General features: G+C 40.1%; 1 protein-coding gene and 1 long non-coding RNA gene across 2 annotated transcripts in view; one reads left to right on the top strand and one right to left on the bottom strand.

Annotated features, from left to right (window-relative positions):
* The window catches only part of LOC125169553 (uncharacterized), a 41748-nt gene extending 21628 nt beyond the window's left edge, over positions 1 to 20120 (bottom strand). Inside the window, exons 1-2 of the long non-coding RNA XR_007153724.1 lie at positions 19693 to 20120; positions 19446 to 19582 (exon numbers count right to left, since the gene is read on the bottom strand). This is a non-coding gene — a long non-coding RNA (uncharacterized LOC125169553). The remainder of the gene's footprint in view (positions 1 to 19445; positions 19583 to 19692) is intronic.
* Positions 17417 to 21942, top strand: part of ITPR2 (inositol 1,4,5-trisphosphate receptor type 2) — a 515671-nt gene continuing 511145 nt past the window's right edge. The window contains exon 1 of the mRNA XM_047864958.1: positions 17417 to 17507. The gene's annotated coding sequence lies outside the window, so the exon portion shown is untranslated. The remainder of the gene's footprint in view (positions 17508 to 21942) is intronic.

Genomic DNA, 21942 nt, shown 5'->3' with positions numbered 1-21942 from the left:
TAATCAAACAGGGCACAATCAAAGAGATATTCTGAAAGAACATAAGAAGGAGGAAATAGAAATAAGAACAAGAATTATTTACTAGAGAAAAGAAGTCAGGACAGTGTATGATCTCTGTCTTCTCTCTTTGAGGGGATACCATACAGAATAAACATCAGAGTTGTGAAAACCTTTAAAAGGGCAAACTCAGGGGTTTACCCCTGGGTGGCTCAGTTGGTTAAGCATCCAACTTTGGCTCATGTCATGATCTCGCAGTTCTGGAGTTTGAGCCCTGCATCCGGCTCTGTGCTGACAGCTTGGAGCCTGCTTCAGGTTTTGTGTCTTCCTCTCTTTCTGCCCCTCCCCTGCTTGCATTCTCTCTCTCTCTCTCTCTCTCTCTCTCTCTCTCTCTCTCTCTCAGAAATAAATAAAATCAAAAAAATTAAAAATAAATAAAAGGGCAAACTCAGAGGCACATCAGGGAAATGAGTTAAGTTCAATAGAAGGAAGAGCTGTCCAGCATGCAATGGGTGCCCTACAGAGCTACTGAGTTCTTTCACTGGAGACTTCCATGCGTAAAATCCTGATGATTTATATAAAAGCAATGCAAACATATGGAGAGTCCTGAGCCAGAAGAATTGCAATGCCCCTCCCACATATCAAGTTCCTGTGATTCCAATGACTAAACGTCTGTCCCTTCTTGAGGAAAGAAAAGAGAAATAGCAGGAGCAGGAGAACCAGTGAGCAGATAAGGGCTTTGTAAGGGTCTGAATGGCCTGTTTTCATGACTGACAGATTTATGATGGAATAATTTCCTCTGTTTGTCCTGTAATGAGTGTTTGTACCTTGGGTTGGCGGCAAACGCCTTGCCCTGTGAACATTTCCAGCTGGATTTCAAAGAAAGGAAATGGTTTTGCTTAAGTGACAGTTAACAGAATTCCTGTTGATTAATTTTTTTCCTTATTGTTTTCAGTGCAGCAAATAGGTAGCTATTTGTTTCAAAGTAATAAACCTAAAGTCTTATAATTTTAAAAGTTTACATTTAGTTTATTTACACAGCATATGATTTCCTTGATGCCTGAACCTTACATAGATTTTTAAAAAATGTTTATTTATTTATTTTTTGGGAGGGAGAGGGAGGGGCAGGGGCTGAGAGAGAGAGTGAGAGAGAGAATCCCAAGCAGGCTCCATGCTGTCAGCACAGAGTCTATCGTGGGGCTGGATCCCACAAACAGCAACGTCATGACCTGAGCCAAAATGAAGAGTTGGACACTTAGCGACTGAGCCATTCAGGCGTTCCTTCCTACATAGATTTTTACATTATGAACAGAGAAAAATGAAATATGAACCCAGCTGCATCCTAGCAACCCTCTCATAGCAAGCGTTACATCCTGTCAATCTTTTCATTTTCCATTCTGCAAATAAGAATTTTCTTGGTAAGCGCCTCTCTCGCCCTCTCACTCTCTTGGTTTCACACATTTCCCTGTGTCTTTTAGCTTCTCCTTTTCTTCTGCTTCTCCCTCTTCCTCACCCCAGTTTGCTAAGAAAAAAGGAATCAGATGGTGTTCCCTCATCTTCCTGTGAGCAAACCAATGACACTCCTATTTCTGTGCCCAACACCTTCCTCTTTCCTTCCGTGTCAATGAAAGTGTCCTTCCTCCTCCCCCTGCTCCTTCTCCTCCACATCCTGATTATTTTATTTGAAAAGGACTTTTCAGTAAAGATAAAAGGAGAGCTAAATTCTGTGTTTATGAAGAATTAGGGGCTGTCATGGTAGAAAGGAACAGGCCATATACGAACAATAAATGTGAGCTAGGCTTATTTTCGCTCCCATAAAAAGAGAAAAATAAAACGATTTCAGAATTCTTACTGTGCCCTCTAAAAATTGGTTGCATTCAGCTTGAGACAATCAGTGCACGAGCATTTATTGCCCTTTTACCTCATGTACAATAAACAGTTTCATTTTTTTTTAACAAAATTAAAAAAAAATTTTTCTACTATTTATTTATGAGAGAGAGAGAGAGGGAGAGCAGGGGAGGGGCAGAGAGAGAGAGAGAGAGAGGGAGACACAGAATCAAAGCAGGCTCCAGGCTCCACGCTGTCAGCTCAGAGCCTGACATCAGGCTCAAACTCACAGACGGCAAGATCATGACCTGAGCCCAAGGTGGATGCTTAACCCACTGAGTCACCCAGGCACCCCTAAACAGTTTCATGTTTAAAGGCAGATGTCTTGGAACTTGGGTACAGTGATCACAAGCGCTCAATTGTGCCTTCATGACAGTCATGAGCTTATCCATTTCCTGAGTCTCCTCAGAGTTCTTTTCATTTTTTTAATCAGATATTTACATATTTGTATGTGAAACTTTTCTCCTGAGATGAAGTTCTGCATTTGTTACTGGCTGGATAAGCAATTAGTGGGCATTACATGAAAAAATATTACTGTGTTATGTTCTTTAAGAGATTGTTAGGAAATAACTGGCCTTAGAGAGTATCATTCTACTACCTTTCTGACATACCTTCCCACAGGACAATTTGGTTTATTTTTCTGAGAGTTTGTCACGACCTTGAACATTAGGAGATAATGTCTCTTATAGCAATTTTTTCTCTTCCTCCCCACCTCTCTCCAATCCATCATCAAGTCCTTTGACTCCACCTTTAATCTAATTTTAAATGATTCCACTTTTCTTCATGTCTACCACAACTAGAGGTCACACCAATATTGCTTTTTACCTGGACCTTACTTTTTACCTTAGCCTTCTCACTAGTGTTCCTATATCATTTCTTGATCCCCTTGACTCCTTTTTTCATACAGCAGCCTGAGCAATCTTGTGTCAAATGCTGCTGGCCAGTCAACTGAAAGTTGTCTATTAGACAAACAAGTCTGGATGTCTAGGCAGATGGATGTAGACTTTGGAATCCATCTTGGAGTGGAAAACTTGTGAGTAAAGGTAGACTGATAAGAGGTTCAATGTCTGTGCCCTGGGGTCCTCCTTTGTTTAGCTGTTCGGGATACAAGAAGGAGCCAATAAAGTTTGAGAAGCAGGCGATGAAATGTAAGGTACGTCAGGAGAGTATGGTGTCCTGGAAGCCAAATGGAAAAAATATATCAAACAGAAGGGAGTGATTAACTGTGTACAATGCTGCTGATAGGGCAAGAAAGATGAAGACAGAAGATCATTGATTTAGCATCATGGAGGTCACAGGTGATTTTGACAAGAGTGGCTTCAGTGGATTAATGGGGAAAAGCCAAAGGGCTCCAGGAATTAATGGGAGGAGAAAAATTTAAGGCGGAAAATATGCACAACTGTTCGGAAGATTTTCTGTAAGGAGTGAGTTCATAACAAGAGGACAGAAGGCACAGGAAATGACATAGATGCGTTGGCAGGTGCTTTCGGAAGCTTTGTTTATTTATTTATTTTTATTTTTTATTATTTTTTTTAAAGTTTTTATTTATTTTTGGGACAGAGAGAGACAGAGCATGAACGGGGGAGGGGCAGAGAGAGAGGGAGACACAGAATCGGAAACAGGCTCCAGGCTCTGAGCCATCAGCCCAGAGCCCGACGCGGGGCTCGAACTCACGGACCGCGAGATCGTGACCTGGCTGAAGTCGGACGCTTAACCGACTGTGCCACCCAGGCGCCCCTCGGAAGCTTTGTTTAAATTGCTTCTATTCTCTCATTGAAATAAGTGGCAAGGCTATCAGCAGGATGGAAGTAAGGTTTGGGCAGGAGCTGTTGGCATTTGGAGAAAGAGCAGAAGGTTTGAAGTAGTCATCTAGAAGACTGGAGGAACGAACGGATTCAGAGAGCATGTTATGACTGCCACATTCCCTCAAGGTCCAGTAGTTATGTATTTAGAATGAGACGGTCAGTGTAGTCTTACGTTTTTCTCTTGTACTGTACATCAGCAGTGCAGGTAGAGAGCAAGCTGAGCGTTGGCTTTGGCCAGGATTGGAGTTTTACTAGGTGAATAACACAAAAAGAGATGATGAGGAGAGTTGAGAATAGTGCATGGAAATGGTTATAACGATCAGTTCTGATCCAACTGAGTAAGACAGGAAAGTAGGACCGGTGAGAGGCAGGTTACCATGGATTCGTGGTGGGTCAGTGTGATTATGGGGATTTAAAGCTGTAGTTAGTTAGAAAGATAGGAAGTAGATGGCAGTAAGGGAGTAAGCTGCTTAAGAGTGATATTGTGGGGGGCACCTGGGTGGGTCAGTTGGTTAAGCATCCGACTTCGGCTCAGGTCATGATCTCATGGCTTGTGAGCTCAAGCCCCACATTGGGCTCTGTGCTGACAGCTGAGAGCCCGGGGCCTGCTTCAGATTGTGTATCCTTCTCTCTCTGTCCCTCCCCCACTCATGCACTATCTCTCTCTCTCTCTCTCTCTCTCTCTCTCTCAAATAGAAATAAAAACATTAAAAAACATTAAAAAAGGAATGATATTGTAGGTTGTAATCATTGGTAATGATAGGACTGATGGCATGCTTATAGAGTGAGCAGTTGAAGCGAAGAAGAGGACTTGGGGTGAATTAAGTTGGAAGCCAGGATGTGAGAAAGACCATTTACATACATATTGAAAGTATTATGAGTTATGACCAGAGAAGTGTTAGCAAAAGTAACAATGAGCCCAGAGGTAAATCTGCAAGGAATTGAGAAGTATAACTCAGGGGCTTGGTAATGACTGTGACAAGGATGATTAATGCATATTTATGGCCTGATGAGATAGAATATTCTAACCTGGGAGCCACAGGACAGTAAAACTAAAACCATAATGCTAGAATGTAATAGATCTCATAAAAGAGGTACAAAGTGCTGACAGTCGTTCTCAAATGTTAGCAAATATTCTGATACTTGTTAAATGATTTGTTAAAATACAGATTGCTGCCTCCCCTCCCCAAGTTCCTGCTGCAATAGATCTGGGATAGGGTCCAACAATTTGCATTTCTAACAAGTTCCGATGTCTAGGGGCCACATTTCAAGAACTGATCTGCTATGAAAATTCAGAAGAGGGATGGATTGCTTCTGGCTGCAGAGATCAAAGGTTCATGAAGCATATTCTTTATTTCTCTGCAAATGCTCAGAAACAACAGAGTTTGGCATCATCAAATACCGTACATTGACTAATAAGCAGAGAAGTCATATTTTGGGGGCCCCCATATTTACTTACGCTGCAAATCAGAGATGCAGAGGAAATGTAGTTCCTTTATTTCTCTAAAACTTCACTGTATCATATCATTGTACATCTTAAACTTATACAATGTTTTATGTCAATTATATCTCAAAAAAAAAAAAAAAAAAAAAAAAAAAGCTAAAAAGAGCAGCTCCTGGCTGGCTCAGTTGGTAGAATAGGTGACTCTTGGTCTCAGGGTCACGAGTTCAACTCCACACTGGGGATAGAGGTTACTTGTAAAATAAAAATAAAAAAAGCTAAAAAGAAAAATAAAACTTAATTGTCTAAAGCTGATCTGATCTTCATCAACACTCCACCTGCTGGATGACTAGGACAAAGCTGACTTCTGTCCATTTCTGTTGAAAATTTGATCCAGTTACATACATTTAAATAATCTCTTTAGGTACATGTCAAATGTTTGGCCTTTTAGATTTCACCTGGCAGGATGTGGTTTTGTGACCTTGTGGCTTTGGGGGGAGGGTTTCCTTGTTCTGTATTCTGGCTTCTCTGTTCTCTGTGGTAATGTTTCTTGTCTGCCAGGTTGCTGCTGGCTCTGTTGGCATTCTTGACTGAGGTCTGTAACTCATCGTAACTCACTTAGCTTGACTGGATCTCATTGGTTCTCCTTGACTGACTTGGCATCATCTTGCTCACTACAGTTCCCTCCGAGTTTCTGCCCTGTTCTCTATCTGGCCACTAGCCTAGTGGATTATGGATCATCTCACCCTTCACCAGAGCGGAAAGTGATTTGTACAGTGGCCCTGTAGCAGCCCCACTGCATCTCAGCTCACATGCCTTCACATTCTTACCTTTAGAATCAGCACTTTGGGCTTCCATCTATACCACATGGACTAGAAACTCTGGGACCTGCTCTCAAACTTTCTTCTCTGTCCATTTCCACGGGATTGCTATTTTTTCTCTGCCATGACATACTGCTCTCCCATTAGTGTGGCTGACAATTGCTTGAGAGACAGCCTCCTTTTGGAGCCCTAACTGGAAGCAGGGCAAAACCCCTTGTCTGTCCTCAGTGCCACCCTCAAACTGGCCAGTGAGACTTCTTCCCTCCTCCAGTTTCTAAACAGTGAGATTCAGAGTATATCACCTCCCTCGTCTCCTTTCTTTTCCATCCCTGTATTTCTTGCATCCTGAGATACATTGTCTTCCTCCCTCCATTATTACCCCTCTTAAAGTCTCCTCTTTCTTTCCCTTATATTCCTTTTGCATTTCTTTCTCTTTCTATAAGTTTTAAGTGTATGTAATTTAAAAAATTTCCGCTTTTGTCTTCTTTAGAACTGATAAAACACATCTGTTAAGTATCAAGATATATCATCAGAATAGTATTTAATTGTAAGAAATTCACACACAGAAAACATTATGAATCTATTTCAATTTGGGATAAATGATGGAAACAGATAATAAAACATGTTTGGCTTTTATATATAGAAAATACTGTTTATACAGATGTTCAACTTTTTTGGTTAGCCACTTTATTGACCTAATATTTACATGTAAATATATATAAACATATACATTATATATACATATGTATTCATATATAATATATATAATATTTATATATTATATATAATGTATATATATGTGTGTGTGTGTATATATATATATATATATATTTTTTTTTTTTTTTGTAGTAAGCTCTATGCTGAACATGGGGCTTGAACTCATGACCCCAAGATTGAATCACACGTTCCATCGACTGAGCCAGCCAAGCACCCCTAATATATTTTTAATGTAAAAATATTTGACATCCCTTAATTGTAATTTAAACTATGACATCTGCCTTTTTATCCTTGAGAGTCTCTATAATTAATAATTATCTTAACAATATATGTTTCTAGGATTTTTTAAATGTATGCTTTGGCGGGCACGTGCCATTATGCATATTGTTCATGGGTGACAATATATGGTTTGATTTTTCTCCCTCAGAGCACCAATTTTCTAAACTCTCATCCTTCTGTCAAATGATTTCTTTCTTTCTTTTTTTAATGTTTATTCATTTTTCAGAGAGAGAGAAAGAGAGAGAGACACACACACACAGGGAGTGGGGGAGGAACAAAGGGAGAGGGAGATACAGAATCCAAAGCAGGTTCCAGGCTCTGAGCTGTCAGCACAGAGCCTGACTCAGGGCTCAAACTCACAAATTGTGAGATCATGACCTGAGCTGAAGTCGGGATGTTTAACCAATTGAGCCACCCAGGCAACCCCCTTAAATTATTTCTTAATAACATACGTGACAAAATATCCCTATCAGAGGTAAGTGACAGTCGAAGAAGCTCACGAGCTTAGTTTTTATTGTGAAGTTAAAATATAATCCAGTTTAACTGAAAATTTAACATTTTGTCCAGAAAATAAAGAGGAAAATAGCAACTTGTGTGGGGGAGATTTCATCTGCCTCTCAGTGGGTGTAGTTCCTGAGAAGGGAATTGTTCATATACTCCTCCCTCTGTTTGACTGACCTCATAACTTGGACGCTGAGTGTATGACAGTTCTTGATTAGATTCTAATGTTTAAAGGGTAATTTTTTCCTACTTCATTCAAATTTTACCTTGATTCTGATTTTAGAATTCCATCTGCAAGCATGATGAACTGGAGCATAAAATTCACAAGATATTTAATATCAGTGTTTTCCTTTTTCTTAATGCCTATCCAATTTTATATGGCTTACAAAAACAGGTGGCACTTTCTAATGGATATTTACGTCAAAGTTTTTGAGGGCAGAAACAGTTTCTGGAATAACTACGTGCATAGTTCCTGGCACATAGTAGGTGGTTAATAAAGATTTGTGGAATAAATAAAATGCTAGTATGTCCCTTTAACTTTGAATAAATGGTTATATTTAAAGCATTTAAGGGGCACCTGGGTGTCTCAAGTGGTTAAGCATCTGATCATAACTCAGGTCATGATTTTGTGGTTCATGAGTTTGAGCCCCACGTCCGGTTCTGTGCTGACAGCCCAGAGCCTGGAGTCTGCTTCAGATTCTGTGTCTCCCTCTCTCTTTCTCTACCCCACTCGTGCTCTGGCTCTTGCTGTCTCAAAAATAAATAAACATTAAAAAAAATAAAGCATCTAAAGTGTTCATGTCTACTTGCTTTTTAAGGATATTTTTAGGTGAATACAACACAATTAGTTTGTTTCCAAACCCTGTCTTATTGGTTCCAGGTTGACCTAGTCGTGGATGACAAGAGCACAGAGAGACTGAGTTTGGGGGAAAAAAAAAAGAGGCTGATATTTCCATCAATTTGGTGGAAGAAATGGGTAATTACCCAGAAGTGGAGCAACATGAAAGCATCTAATGCAACGTAAACCTTCACAGGGCTCTTGAGAAAGGACAAAAGCTCTATTGGAAATAAACATGAATGGTGCTGGTGGATGATGTCACTTGGATTGGTGGGCTATGTTGCAGCAGGGGTCAGAGTAGAGAAAATGAGATCTCCTCTCTCCCCATATCCCTGTCTTTGGTCTAAGAATAGGGCTGACAACACGAAAGTCTGTGAAGGAAAAAAAGGTCATGTAAATGTTAAGTCGGAAGAAAATTCTAATGACTGCAAGACAGATGATAAAACCCTAAGAATGTAAACTTAATGTAGACTTGTAATACAGCTGCTGAAAAACCAACATGGTACAAATTTTCATGGGCATGTGTATGCCTGTGTATTTGAGGAGACGGCATAATATTAAAATACTAAGGTATTAGTATTAGACATATGGGAAGGATATTTCAAATGCTGTGGGAATGGAAGAATTGTAACCTGTGAGTAAATTAGCATGTTCATCAGAAGTAAACAGAACAGATGCTGTTAACAAATTTTCCTAAACTTTCTACCACTGCTCCTTGGCCAGCCTCTGGTCCTACCCACTGCCATTTATACATTCTCTCAGAAATTCTATAATGCAAAGACAGACTCTTAAACAGTCTACAAGGAAGTGAGCATGTGTTCAAAACTTGGTGTTGTGATAGCATAGTTTACATACAAACATGGGTAAGAAGTGACGTCTTAGGCAGGTGTCCATCCTTTCCAGGAAATGAAAGTCAGAGTGAAGCAGCTGTGATGGGTTAGTATTTGAAGGCAAACAGTGTTCTGTAGTGTAAACTTCACTTCTACAGGAAAGATACTAGATTAGATTAGTTCAAGTGTCTTAAAGCATTCTTAAGAGCGATACAATCTGATTGAGCTGAGTTTAGGCCCACATATTTGAATATCTGTACGAGGTTCCCATTGAAAAGAGTTTAGCATTTTATCTATCAATATTTCTGTGTCATTTATTGCAAGGTGTATTCAATATCATGCCTGTTCCAGTTTGATAAGCAGAGATTGCAGTGGAGATCATGGCTTAGCCCAAGGCCCATAGCTAAGGCAAAAAAATGGGAACAAGTTTAGTGGCAATACTTTCCTGGAACATGGTACCCAGAAATAAGCAGACTCCAAACACTGATAAGGTTGTTATGGACAACGGCATTCCGGTCTTAAATCCATTTCTGCCAAGAAGGGTGGATTAAAATTCTACAGGCTTCTTGAATTTTCACTTGGCACCTTTCTCTACTGAGATGTTCAGAAAGATGACAGAAGACTGGCCCAGCAAAAACTGAGTTACTTAAATGCTTTGAAGCTATGTGCTCTACTAATGACCTCACTACATAGAACATGATCAACATTTTCTTGAAAGTGTGCATTAATAGGAAAAGATTAATTAAAACACCACAATCAAAAGTTTCCAAGCATGTATGCTGCACAACCGAATCTGATAATTTCATCTTCTACTGTCCTGCCTTCACTCTGCTGTGTTAACTTAGACTTTGTTTGAAAAATCTTTCTCATGAGGCACCTGGGTGGCTCAGTTGGTTAAGCATTCGACTTTGCCTCAGATCATGATCTCACAGTTGGTGAGTTTGAGCCCCATGTCGGGCTCTGTGCTGACAGCTGAGCCTGGAGCCTGTTTTGGATTCTGTGTCTCCCTCTCTCTGCCCCTCCCCCGCTCACACTCTGTCTCTCTCTCTCTCTCAAAAATAAATGAACATTAAAAAATTTAAAAAAAAGAAAAATCTTTCTCATAATTTCTTCTTTCGAATTTTTCAACTTAAAAGCAGATGTCATTTATTTCTGTGTTTTTATTTTCCATTTAAAAGGTAACATATACTCTCTAAAACATTAGAAAAGTAAAAAAATATTACCCATAGTTTTATCATGCAAGTCTTTTTTGTTGTTGTTTATTTTTCCTACATTTTAGTGACCATACTCAGTATGAACTTTTATCTTGCTTTTATTTTTTATTTATTTTTATTTATTTTTAATTTTTTTTAATGTTTATTTTTGAGAGAGAGAGAGACAGAGTGCAAGCTGGGGAGGGGCAGAGAGAGGGAGACACAGAATCTGAAGCAGGCTCCAGCTGTGAGTTTTCAGCACAGAGCCTGACGCAGGACTCGAACTCACAAACTGTGAGATCATGACCTGAGCTGAAGTCGGACACTTAACTTACTGAGCCACCCAGGCGCCCTTATTTTTTTTTAAATGTTTATATATTTATTGAGAGAGAGAGAGAGCAGGGGCGGGGCAGAGAGAAAAGGAGAGAGAATCTCAAACAGGTTCTGTGCTATCAGTGCAGAGTCTGACCCAGGGCTTGATCTCATGAATCATGAGATCATAACCTGAGCAGAAATTAAGAATCAGATACTCAACTGACTGAGCCACCCAGGTGCCTTTATCCTGCTTTTAAAGTCATGATATAAGTCGTTTTATATATTATTACATATTCTTAATAAGAATTATTGGCTACATATTATGTCAGCTGCTACAGCTTACATTTGCTATTGTGCAATATTTACCACCAAGGTTTATTATTATTCATATTATGATAAACACAATTGTGAATAAAGTATGTTTCAAATATAGGATTATACCCTTAGGATATATTCAGTAGTTCCATTTTTCCATTTAAAATGGTTGTAGAAGATATGAGATTGGCTGTTTCAATATCAGCATTGGTTACTATAATAAAAAATATTTTGCTAATCTGATACATGAGAAATGATATCTCACTATTATATTACTTTAATTTCTTTCCTATAATCAATCTTTTGCATATAACAATTGTTGCAAAGTTTTCTCATTTTGTTGTCTACTTTTTAATTTTATTAGAGTTTTGACATAAAAATTAAAAGTTGTATGACGCACTTACTTGATATATTGCTTTATATTTTTATATTAAGGCATATGTATTTCTAAATTAAGAAATCACTTATTCATAGAGTGCTAAATTTAAATTAAATTTTGGGGGGATATTTTAGAAATATTGAGTAATAATATATTCACCTGAACAATTACTTATTTACTTAATTGATTTAGAGACAGAGAGAGAGAGAGAGAGCAGGGGAGAGGCAGAGAGGAAGAAAGAGAATCCCAATTTGGAACCCAATGTGGCCTCTATCTCAGGAACTGTGAGATCATGACCTGAGCCCAAACCAAGGGTTGGTTGCTTAACCCACTGAGTCACCCAGGCACCCGCACCTAAATTTATTTTTATCTTAACATATTATGTGATATCCTAAAACTGTACGAAACTGGTATTCTCCATATAAGTAAATAATCACCTCAACATTATTTCTTGAGTAATCTTATGCTTTCTCATTGCTTTTTGATGCTTCCTTTATCATATATCTAATTCTTACAAATAATCAGGCCTGAAGACTGTGGCCATGTGCCTGCCTGCACACGTAGCTGGTACAGCACTGCCACCCCAGCCTACCCCCCTCCCTTTCCCCATCTTCTAAGGAGTCTGCTCTGAGACTGGTTAAGTGCAAGTCACATTTCCAGAAGCAGGCCTCAGGAGGCCCAAGCTTCTGACCTCTCTGAAGTTTACTCCTTTGGTGCTTTGTAAATGTGCCTATCATTTAAATAAACACTCATCTTGCTCCTCTTAGTCCTTCAGATATTTACTTGGCCCACATACCACCAAATGACTTAAAAACACTGAAAAGCCCATGGAAAGATCCCATTTCCAGAGCATTTGCCCTAAGCAGATCATGGAATGGAGTCAGCATGACCGGGATTCAAGAGTATTTCCTGCACTAATGACTTCAGCACTGTATGTGGGTGTGAGGGGATATGCAAGAGAAGTACAGGACAGAGCTCTTGCCTTGAGCAAACCAATGTTTTGGTGGGGTAACCAGGAGGTATATGCCTGAAATAATGCACACAGCAAGCCCACAGAACTACAATTCCTACCATATACACTTAAGAGAGGAAACCAAGGCAAACTTGGGGAAGAGGCCAGGGGTGGGAAAAAAGACTTCTGAGTATCTTCCCTGGTTTTGCCCTTATCTGAATTATGGTGCTATCTTCTCTTTTCTCTCCATGCATCTTAATAATTGGGGGATCTTGGATAGATTCCTTAGTTTCTCTAAGTCTCAGTTTCTTCAGCTATAAAATGGGGATGGGGAGCCTGGGTGGCTCAGTCGGTTAAGCATCCGACTTCAGCTCAAGTCATGATCTTGAGATTTGTGGGTTTGAGCCCCATGTCAGGCTCTCTGCTACCTGTGCAGACCCCACTGTTGATTCTCTGCCCCCTCTCTCTCAAAAATAAACATTTAAAAAATGGGGTTAATAATAGCGATTATCTCCTGGAGGTTATTACATATTGTATGAAGAGTGCTCCGCACAGAGATTCAAACATGAATGTTGTTAATATATGTTAGTTTCCTTCCTCACAGTCTATATCTTTCCCCTCTACCAAGACTTGTTCTCAAATCTTTTATTCCCATGGACATTTACTATTGGTGAGTTTAGCCTTATTTGTCTGTTGCCCTTCATCAAGACAGTTTAAAATACTGAAGTAATCATTTAAGAGCAACTGCTCAGAAATCCTGGGGGATCTTAGCACCTGGACTACAGTTTAAGAAGTCTCTCTTAATTTGCATGTTAGGACCTTAACAGGGCAAGCTGCCCTTCTTATGATCACCAGAAGTTTGTAAGAGGTGAGGGATGGTCAAAGTTTGGAGTATATCTTCCCCATTATCACCCAGGGGACTGCAAGCATGACAGCGTTCTCTGGTGTCAGATGGCTGTTTTCCGTATGGGTTTTATCTGCTCCCTTCCGTGAAGAGATAAAAGCTGTCAGCTTGTAGAAGGCAGAGGTCCCATGTGACATTTTTGGGTGGTTTTGTAACACCAGGCTGGAAATTTAGCCACTTCTCTTTCTTTTGGTCTCAAAACTTGTTTTCCCTATTATGTCTGAAATTTTCCTGTTAAAAATTAGATTTTTTTCTCTTATAGACTTTAAAAAAAATCCAAATCTCCCTGAAAGAGATCAAAATTTCAATAGTTATCAAGCATTTACTACTGTTTACTGAAGGGACTGATGTGTAAATGAAAGAGCTGTTGACTCAGAGTCTCTGGAGACAGGCTAGTGCTGGCTCAGTCACTAGTGCGTCCTCTTGAATGGGTCACAATATCTCTGGTACTTGGTTTTCTTATGACCTTCAGTATTGCTTTTCTCTCAGATAATGATAATCACAAAAATAATTAGCATTTATTGAGCACTTACTTTGTGGCAGGTAATGTGCCAAGCCCTTTAAGTGTATTTTCTAATTTAAACCTCACAAGGAGTATAGGAGGTGGGCACCATTATTTCCCTCATTTTATAGTTAAGGAAAATGAAACCTTGGTGATTATTCTTTTGGTAAAGACTGGCAAAAGGCTAATTAAAACTAAAATCAGTTCTATGTGATGTTGCATTCTTAAAAATTTTGGTATAGAGGTATGAGATCCTTTGAAGTGATTGATAAATGCTATCCTGATATATAGATGGAAGCATGAAATTATATTTAGGAAGAATCATTGTAAATTGAAGTAGGCAAGATTTGAAATATCCATATATTTTTCTTTAAAATTTCCATTCTTCTTTGTTATCAGAACGAGGCCATGAGCAATTCAACGGCAAGTAGTGTAAATACCTCTAAGAGCTATGACCCTATCAAATAAGTTGGAAGTTTAATAGGATGCTAATTTGGGAGTCTCATTGGAGGCATCAAAATACAATGAGACCAAGATGCAAATTTTAAAAGAAAATATTTGAAAACTGGGGCTATAATGCTTAAAAACCCTGCCCCCAGACCAAAGATATAAAACAGTTGAGCTGTTGGAGATAAGAGAGAATTTTGTGATGGCAAGTGCTTTGTAGTGAGTTGTGTCTGTGTTCTGTCCTGCCCCACCTCAGTGCATGGGAGAGGACCTGGGTGTGGAGGGGAGAAGGTGGTGGTTGACACTCACATCTAGTCTAGTGGGAGGAACTTCAAAGGCTCCACTTGGGGAGCTTGCTGTTTGGCCTCTGCAGGTAGGGAAATAAAGTAGACTGATGTCACACTCCAGCTTTGGAAACAGAGAGGTTAAGGGTCAGGAGATGGGCTGGACGGCATTCTTGGCAGGAAAATCAGACTTGCTGCTGCTTTGAGTTTGGCCTGCATTTCCAGAGTTTTCCCAGGCTAACAGATTGTTTCTTATGAACCATACCTTAAAAAGAGATCTGGTTTGAGATTATTCCTAAACTCCTATCCTACACACTGTCTTTGACAGTGGTTAAAATTAATATCATCACAAGGGTGGCAGATGGTACCTGGGGAAGAAGACATCATCACTTATATAGTATTCTGACTGAAAATGCTTAACTTCATCTAATTATGAAGACATGCAAGACAAATCCAAATTTAGGAATATCCTACAAATAAAGGGCCTGTATTCTTAAAAAATGGCAATGTCACTAAAGACAAAGGATGGCTGAGGAATTGGTACAGATGAAAAGAGACTAAGGAGATTTGACAACTAAATGCTGCATGTGATTCCGAATGGGGTTCTGTGCCGGAGGAATAAACTGCTTTAAAGAACACCATTTGGACAATGGATACATTGGAATATGGGTAAAAGATTAAAGTTTTAGATCAATGTTACATTTTCTGAACTTGATTGTTGTACTCTGAATATACAGTAGTTCCCCCCTTATCCCTGGTTTCATTTTCCATGATGATTTCAGTTACCCATGGTCAACTGTAGTTTAGAAGCAGATGGTCTTCCTGAAAAATCACCAGAAGGTCAGTAGCCCGACACTACATCACTATGCCTATGTCATTCACCTCACTTCATCTCATCACATAGGCATTTGTCATGTCACATCATCACAAGAAGAAAAAGTGTAAGTATGGTATGATAAGGTATTTTGTGAGAAAGATGCCATATTCACATAAATTTATTACAATATATTATTATAATTGGTCTTTTATTATTAGTCATTGTTCATGTCTCACTGTGCCTAACTTATAAATTAAACTTTATCATAGGTATGTATGTATGTATGTATATGGAAAAACATAGCATATATAGGGTGTGGTAATATCTGTGGCTTTAAGCATCCACTGGGGGTCTTGGAATGTATAAGGGGGGACTAGTGTGTAAGAGAATCTCTTTGTTCTTAGAAATACATGAATTATTAAGATGTACATGGGTATGATGTATTCAACCTACATTCAAATAATTCTGAAAATAAATTGTGTGTGTGTGTGTGTGTGTGTGTGTGTGTGTGTAGAGCACGACAATGATAAACAGACATGACAAATTATAAAAATGCTGATTTGGGGTCAAAGTTGTGTACTCTCCGTGTAACTTTTCTGTGTTTGAGATTCTTTTGAAATAAAAATGAGGGGCTCCTGGGTGGCTCAGTTGGTTGAGTGTCTGACTTTGGCTCAGGTCATGATCTCACAGTTTGTGGGTTTGAGCCCCACGTTGGGCTCTCTGCTGTCAGCATGGAGCCTGCTTCAGATCCTCTGTTCCCCTCTCTCTCTGCCCCTCCCAGCTCACTTCCTCTCTCTCTCAAAAATAATAAACATTAAAAAAAAAAAAAGAAAGAAAAATAAGACATTTTTTTCAGCAAGGCCTCCCATTAGTGAATGCTTGTTTCAACCTTGCCTCCTACCTGTGGCCACATACAGTTCCCCTTTCAGAAATGCTAGTAAGCTCCACCCCAGACCTGCTAAATCAGAATCTCTGGGGATGAGGCCCAGGGATCTGTGTTTTAACTCTCCAGATGGTTATACACACTAAAGTTTGAGAAACACTGGTTTAGACTACTCAGGAACCATGTTTGGAATTGGGGTGTGGTGTTAATTCAGGCTGTTGGACATGGGAGAAAGGTGATAGATATTTGGATGGTGACCACAGGATCTAGCTCACAACAGTGGGTGAGGATAGTTATGAGATTCTCTTTCTATATTCTCCCCAATACCATCCACTATCGTTTTCCAGCTTATATCTGGAGATCTCAAGTACACAAGCATTTTTTAGCCCCAAATTTCCCAGCAGGAAGTATAAATGCCTAATTTATATTTATTAGAGAATAAATCCATAGATTCTCCATAGAAAATATAATTGATTATGGTGAGCTGGAAGAGTTGCCCATTTTCAGCTTAGTGAGGTAGTGAGGGGTCATAGAGCTTTTTTCTTGTCTCCGTGGAGGATATTTTGGAAGGGAACGAGTAAGGAGTGGTAGTACTCATGAGACAAGGAGCTCTGACCATGAATCTCCTAATTGGAGGCAGCTTGGTACTTGGTATGTCAGACTTGTTGATCTGTCTGAAAAAGGAAAGGGGATTGGAAAGAAATGGAAAAATTGATGGGATGGGGGGGGGACAGTGGAGCATCTTATATGGCCACTCTGGTGCAGTAAGGATGCCTGCCTGAGTCTGGGGCTGGCAGGGCCCAGTGCCAAAGAAAATGTGGAACCTCTTGTTCAAAAATAAGAATTTCAAGATGGTGCCAGCAAAACATCAAACCAAGCTTGGGACCCTTCTAAGTACTGGACAACGTGCTACAGCACAGCTCGTACAACCATAAGGCAGACCCTGCCTGAATCTCCCCTGGTCAAAAGGAGGCCACACTTGCTATAATTCCACCCAAGAGTGTGGTCTCCCTTTGGGTATACTGTCAGTGATGGAGCTAAGGGGGTTTGCAAGAAGTCAGGCCAGGGACAGCACTCCCACTTCAAAGAAGTGTGCACTGAAGAAATCCTTCAGAGCTACTAAAAACATCACTCATGTGCCCAACAGAGAGCTAACATTTGACATCTACCTAAGTGCAACCAGTCAGTGTTGACCAGACAAACAATAGTCAAGAGGATCTGAGATCACGCACCCAGGTCAGAATGATATGTTTGCCCATTTCATCCTGATCCTGCTTCCCTATCCCAACAGGGAAGGAGCTCCAATGCACGGACAGGAGTAAAGGAATTAATGGCTGCCTCATTTATCTAAGGAAGTCTGGAAGAGATGAGACCAACATTTTAAACTGATCTGGAGTGGGGTATGTGTGTAATGTTTAATAACTGAAAATAACTAAATCCAAGGACTGTCCTTGAAATATCATTAAGGAATAGAACATATAGATTTGATTGTTGCAAGGGAGTTATTTAAAAACCAATATTTTATTTGTACCTCATTGAGGCGACTGCTCAATAAACGGTTACATATTAAAAATTATATTTAGGGGCGCCTGAGTGGCTCAGTAGGTTAAGTGTCCAACTTTGGCTCAGGTCATGATCTTGGAATCTGTGAGTTTGAGCCCTGCATGGAGCTCTTTGCTGACAGCTCTGAGCCTACAGCCTGCTTCAGATTCTGTGTCTCCATCTCTCTCTGCCCCTGCCTCTCTTTCTCTCTTTCTCTCTCAATCCCTCTCAAAAATAAATAAACATTTTAAAAAATTAAAAATAATTATATTTAGTACAAGACAGGGGAATGAAGAAAGCTATTCATGAAAGACTCAGTTGATGGATCATGGATAATAATCCCTTTCACTTCTAGTCTTGAACTGAGGATATCCATGTGAAGAGTGAATATAAATCACCCTGAAAAGATCTCTGATGGAAGAACATTATACTGGACACTTATTTTTTAATACAATCAATCTTTTGGGAGTAAACATTTTAAATATTATACTATGCTCTCTTTATGACCTCTCCTATAGATTTTTTAGGGCAGTGATGACTGGGCCTTTGCTAAAGTGATTCACAGTCTTAGCACAGGAGACTCTTTGAATGCCATTTGGCTGAATTGATGTTTGTGACATCTACTATTGATCCTATCAGGGGTAATAAAAATACTTAAGCATTACAAAAATTCCACATCAATTATTTATTGCTACATTTATGTATCTACTATTTATTGAAGCTCTAAATGAGGACTGCTAAGCCCCATAAAGGCTAAAGCATGAATTAGACACTGATCTCATTCTCAAGATGCTTCTAGTTTGGTAAGGCTCAAGTGTATGGAAATAACAAGAAGGCAAGGTGGAAAGTGTTGAATGGTACCTTAAAAAGGATGTGACCTTAGACTCCTGCCCTGAGCTCTGAGTTCTAGAAGGCCCTATTCTGGACCAAGGAGACATGCCCACCAGCAGCCTGAGATTCCTCCCACTTTTAGAATATGTTCTGGGTATCTGACATCCCAGCCCTTATTGATCTTCCCAAGTGTAGACTGCACATCTGGGGTGTGCTGGGGTGGCCCAAGGAGTGGCCAAGGAATGACTACCTGTAGGGACTATCGGTGGGAAGACTTGGAAATGTGGGCCAATTCTCCCTGTACCACCTGTAACAGTTTATTACCTTAAATTGCAACTTTTAATGTTTAGACTATGTTGCAAGGGTCTCCAATTACTCTTGCCCTGGAGGCCCACAAATGTTATGGGTAGGGTGGCCTGGCTATGGAAATTCATGAAGAGCAAGAACTTGACCTTGGAAGTATCTGGGAAGTTTCACTGGGGAGGTAGAGCTTGAACAGGCAGAGCTGGGAGAAGGGAAGGAGGAAGAGGAATTTCTGACAGAGGGGAACATCACACTCAAAGACATGGAACTGAAAGTGTCAGTTTGTATGTGGGGAATCTAGCTTTCCATGAGGACATCAGGAGTGGAAGAGTAGAAACAAAGGAGACCAGATCATACACTACCCAGAATGCTAGGACATGGTGAAGTGTCTCGTATTCTCAGCACAGGAGATCCATTTACATGGATTGATGTTCATGACATCTAATATTCACTCCAGTAGGGTTAGGGTCTTTGAAAATCTTTATGTAGACAATGGGGTGTCATTGTAAGTGTGAAAAGTTTTGATCAGATCAACTTTGTAAAGAGAGAGTGCTGGCTTGCCATGAGGTTGGTGAGCAAGGATGGGGGCAAGATAAAAAGAAAATGTATTTGAGATAATGGAAGAGGAAGAAAGAGGTAGAGAAAGGAATAAGACTTGGTACCTGGATTCTAAAGAGGTTGGTGAAGCCATTTGATGAAAAAGATGATTTCTACAGGTGCCTCGCTGGCTCAGTCAGTACAGCATGCAACTCCTGATCTCTGGTGGGGAGTTCCAGTCCCACATTGGGGGTAGAGTTTACTTTAAAAAAAAGAAAAGAAAAAGGTGATTTCTATTTGAAGCTGGACATTTTTTACTTTGCATAGTTAGTCAGATGGTAGTAAGGAATTAAGTATTGTGTATTACCCTACCTGGGATTTCACTGAATTCTTTTTAGTCATACGCTGACACCTTTTTTCCAGTCCGGGCAGTTAGATATGAGGATACCCTTGCCCAAAGTAGGTGTCTGGTGGGACCAAGAGGACAAGGTCAAGTTAAAGAAAAGAAACACTGAACACAAGTGTAAGTGTGAAGAATGATTTTTCAGTGAGTCTCTTTTAAACTTATCTGGTTTTCCTCTCCGTTCCCCCCAACCTGCGACATTTTTTCCCACTGACTTTTGTAACAGCTTTATTGAGATATAATTCATATACCACAACTCACGCATTTAAAGTGCACAATTCAATAGGTTTTAATAGTCATAGAGTTGTGCAACCATCACCACAATCTATTTTAGAACATTTTCGTCTCCCCAAAAAGAAATCCTGTGCCCTTTACTTACCTACTCCAAGCCCTAGGTAACCACTAACCTACTTTTTATCTCCACAGATTTGTGTACTCTGGACATTTTGTATAAACAGAATAATATATGATCCCAATGTCTGGTTTTTTTCACTTAGCAAAATCTTCTTAAGGTTCATTTATGTTGTAGCATGAATCACTACTTCATTCCTTTTCATGGCCAAATAATGTTCCCTTGTGTTTATCTACTCATCGGTTGATGGTCATTTGGGAAATTTCCTCTTTGGGGTTTTATCAATAAAACCACTATGAGTATTTGGGTAAAGGTTTTGTGTACATATAAGTTTTCATTTCTCTTGGATATATACTTAGAGATGGAAATGTTGGGTTAAATAGAAACTCTGTGTTCAACTTTTTGAGGAAGTCCTAAACTGTTTTTCAAAGTGTTGCGCCATTTTACATTTGCACTAGGAGTGTCTGAAGGTTCCAAAATCCAAGGAAAAACATTTGTGACTTTGACCAATAATTGAACATCCATTAAATGTATGGCAGAGGGCTGTGCAACATAGAGAGTGATAGATAGATTGTCATATACAAATCCCCTGGATAAACAGAAACCTCTGTTTCTTTTAATAGTTCATGTTTAATGCCTTGGAGGCCCCAAACAGTAACATCATTTGTGTAGACAGAGGAGGATTTCTATCATATAGGAGGCATTTCTAAGTTGCTAAGTACCCTTTTCCAAAGGAGAACGCAGACATAAAGAGATCTGTCAGCTGCATGGTAGGACAATGACTGGGTCCAGTTTATCTCAACACTTACAGGCCTTGTGCTAGCATTTCCTGGATTCTGGGTCTAACACTCTATTGTCTTCTTTCCTGCAGGCTTTCTAAACACACATATTTGAACATTAAGCTTATTTTTCTTTCATATTCCATTGTATGACCATAAGTCTCAACCAAAACCATCCATGAATTGTAAGACATCTCTGACCTATAATTTAAGCTTTGGTCAGTTGCACAGTTTGAAATACACCACTCTGCATGTCCTGAGCTCCTCTGCCTTTCTGTAAACCCGGCTCTGTGAAGATTCCTCGGGTTGCAGTTCTTTGATTGGGTTGCTAGTGTCCTAAACGAATTTGCCTTCTCCAGGTCTCCCAGAAAAATAGAGCAAAAGGCTTCTAAAATGATATGATGAGGGGTACAAACACAACAGAGGAGTGGAAAGGCGTCCGGACACCACTTTCATTTGTCACCGCTGGAGCTTTAAGGGTCAGCAGACGTCGTCTGGGAGATGGTGACGGTGGGCTCCCGAGGTGGAAGGTTAAACCTTGGGTTGGGGTTAACGAAGTGCAGGAGGCGTGGCTTGGAGACTTAAGAGAAGGTTCACCTCCACAGGTTGGCCATAAAAACTGCTAGCTCCTCAAGTGATGTTTACGTCCATTGAAGTTCGCACCCACCTGGACATCAGCTGACAGGTCAGGTTTCACTAACTCCGTATACTTGAGACAAAAACCCAAACTACATACTCCAAATAGAGACAGAGCCTCCCTTCCCTCCCTCCATCCTTCCCTTTCCTCCTTCCCTGCTTCCTTCCTTCCTTCTCCTTCTCTTTCCTCTATTTTCTTTATTATGTATTTATTTTCTATTTCTATTCCACACCCTCCACCCCCCACTTCACCTTCTTCTCCCTACGTCGGCAAATTACCCTCCCCCACCCCACCGACCCGACCCCGGCTCCACCTTTTCATCTCCTGGCGTTTAGCAGGCTCACTCCACCGCGCGCGACCCCCGCGCCGGTCAGGCCAATTCTCACCCTCCCTGCTCCCTTAAAAGCCCAGGGAAAACGTCTTGGCCCCACCATCATGCACTTTCCCGGGA

Source organism: Prionailurus viverrinus, chromosome B4 (genome assembly GCF_022837055.1).
Source record: "Prionailurus viverrinus isolate Anna chromosome B4, UM_Priviv_1.0, whole genome shotgun sequence".
Classification (NCBI taxonomy): Eukaryota; Metazoa; Chordata; class Mammalia; order Carnivora; family Felidae; genus Prionailurus; species Prionailurus viverrinus.
The sequence above is the reverse complement of the archived record's forward strand: the minus strand, read 5'-3'. Positions and strand labels throughout refer to the sequence as shown.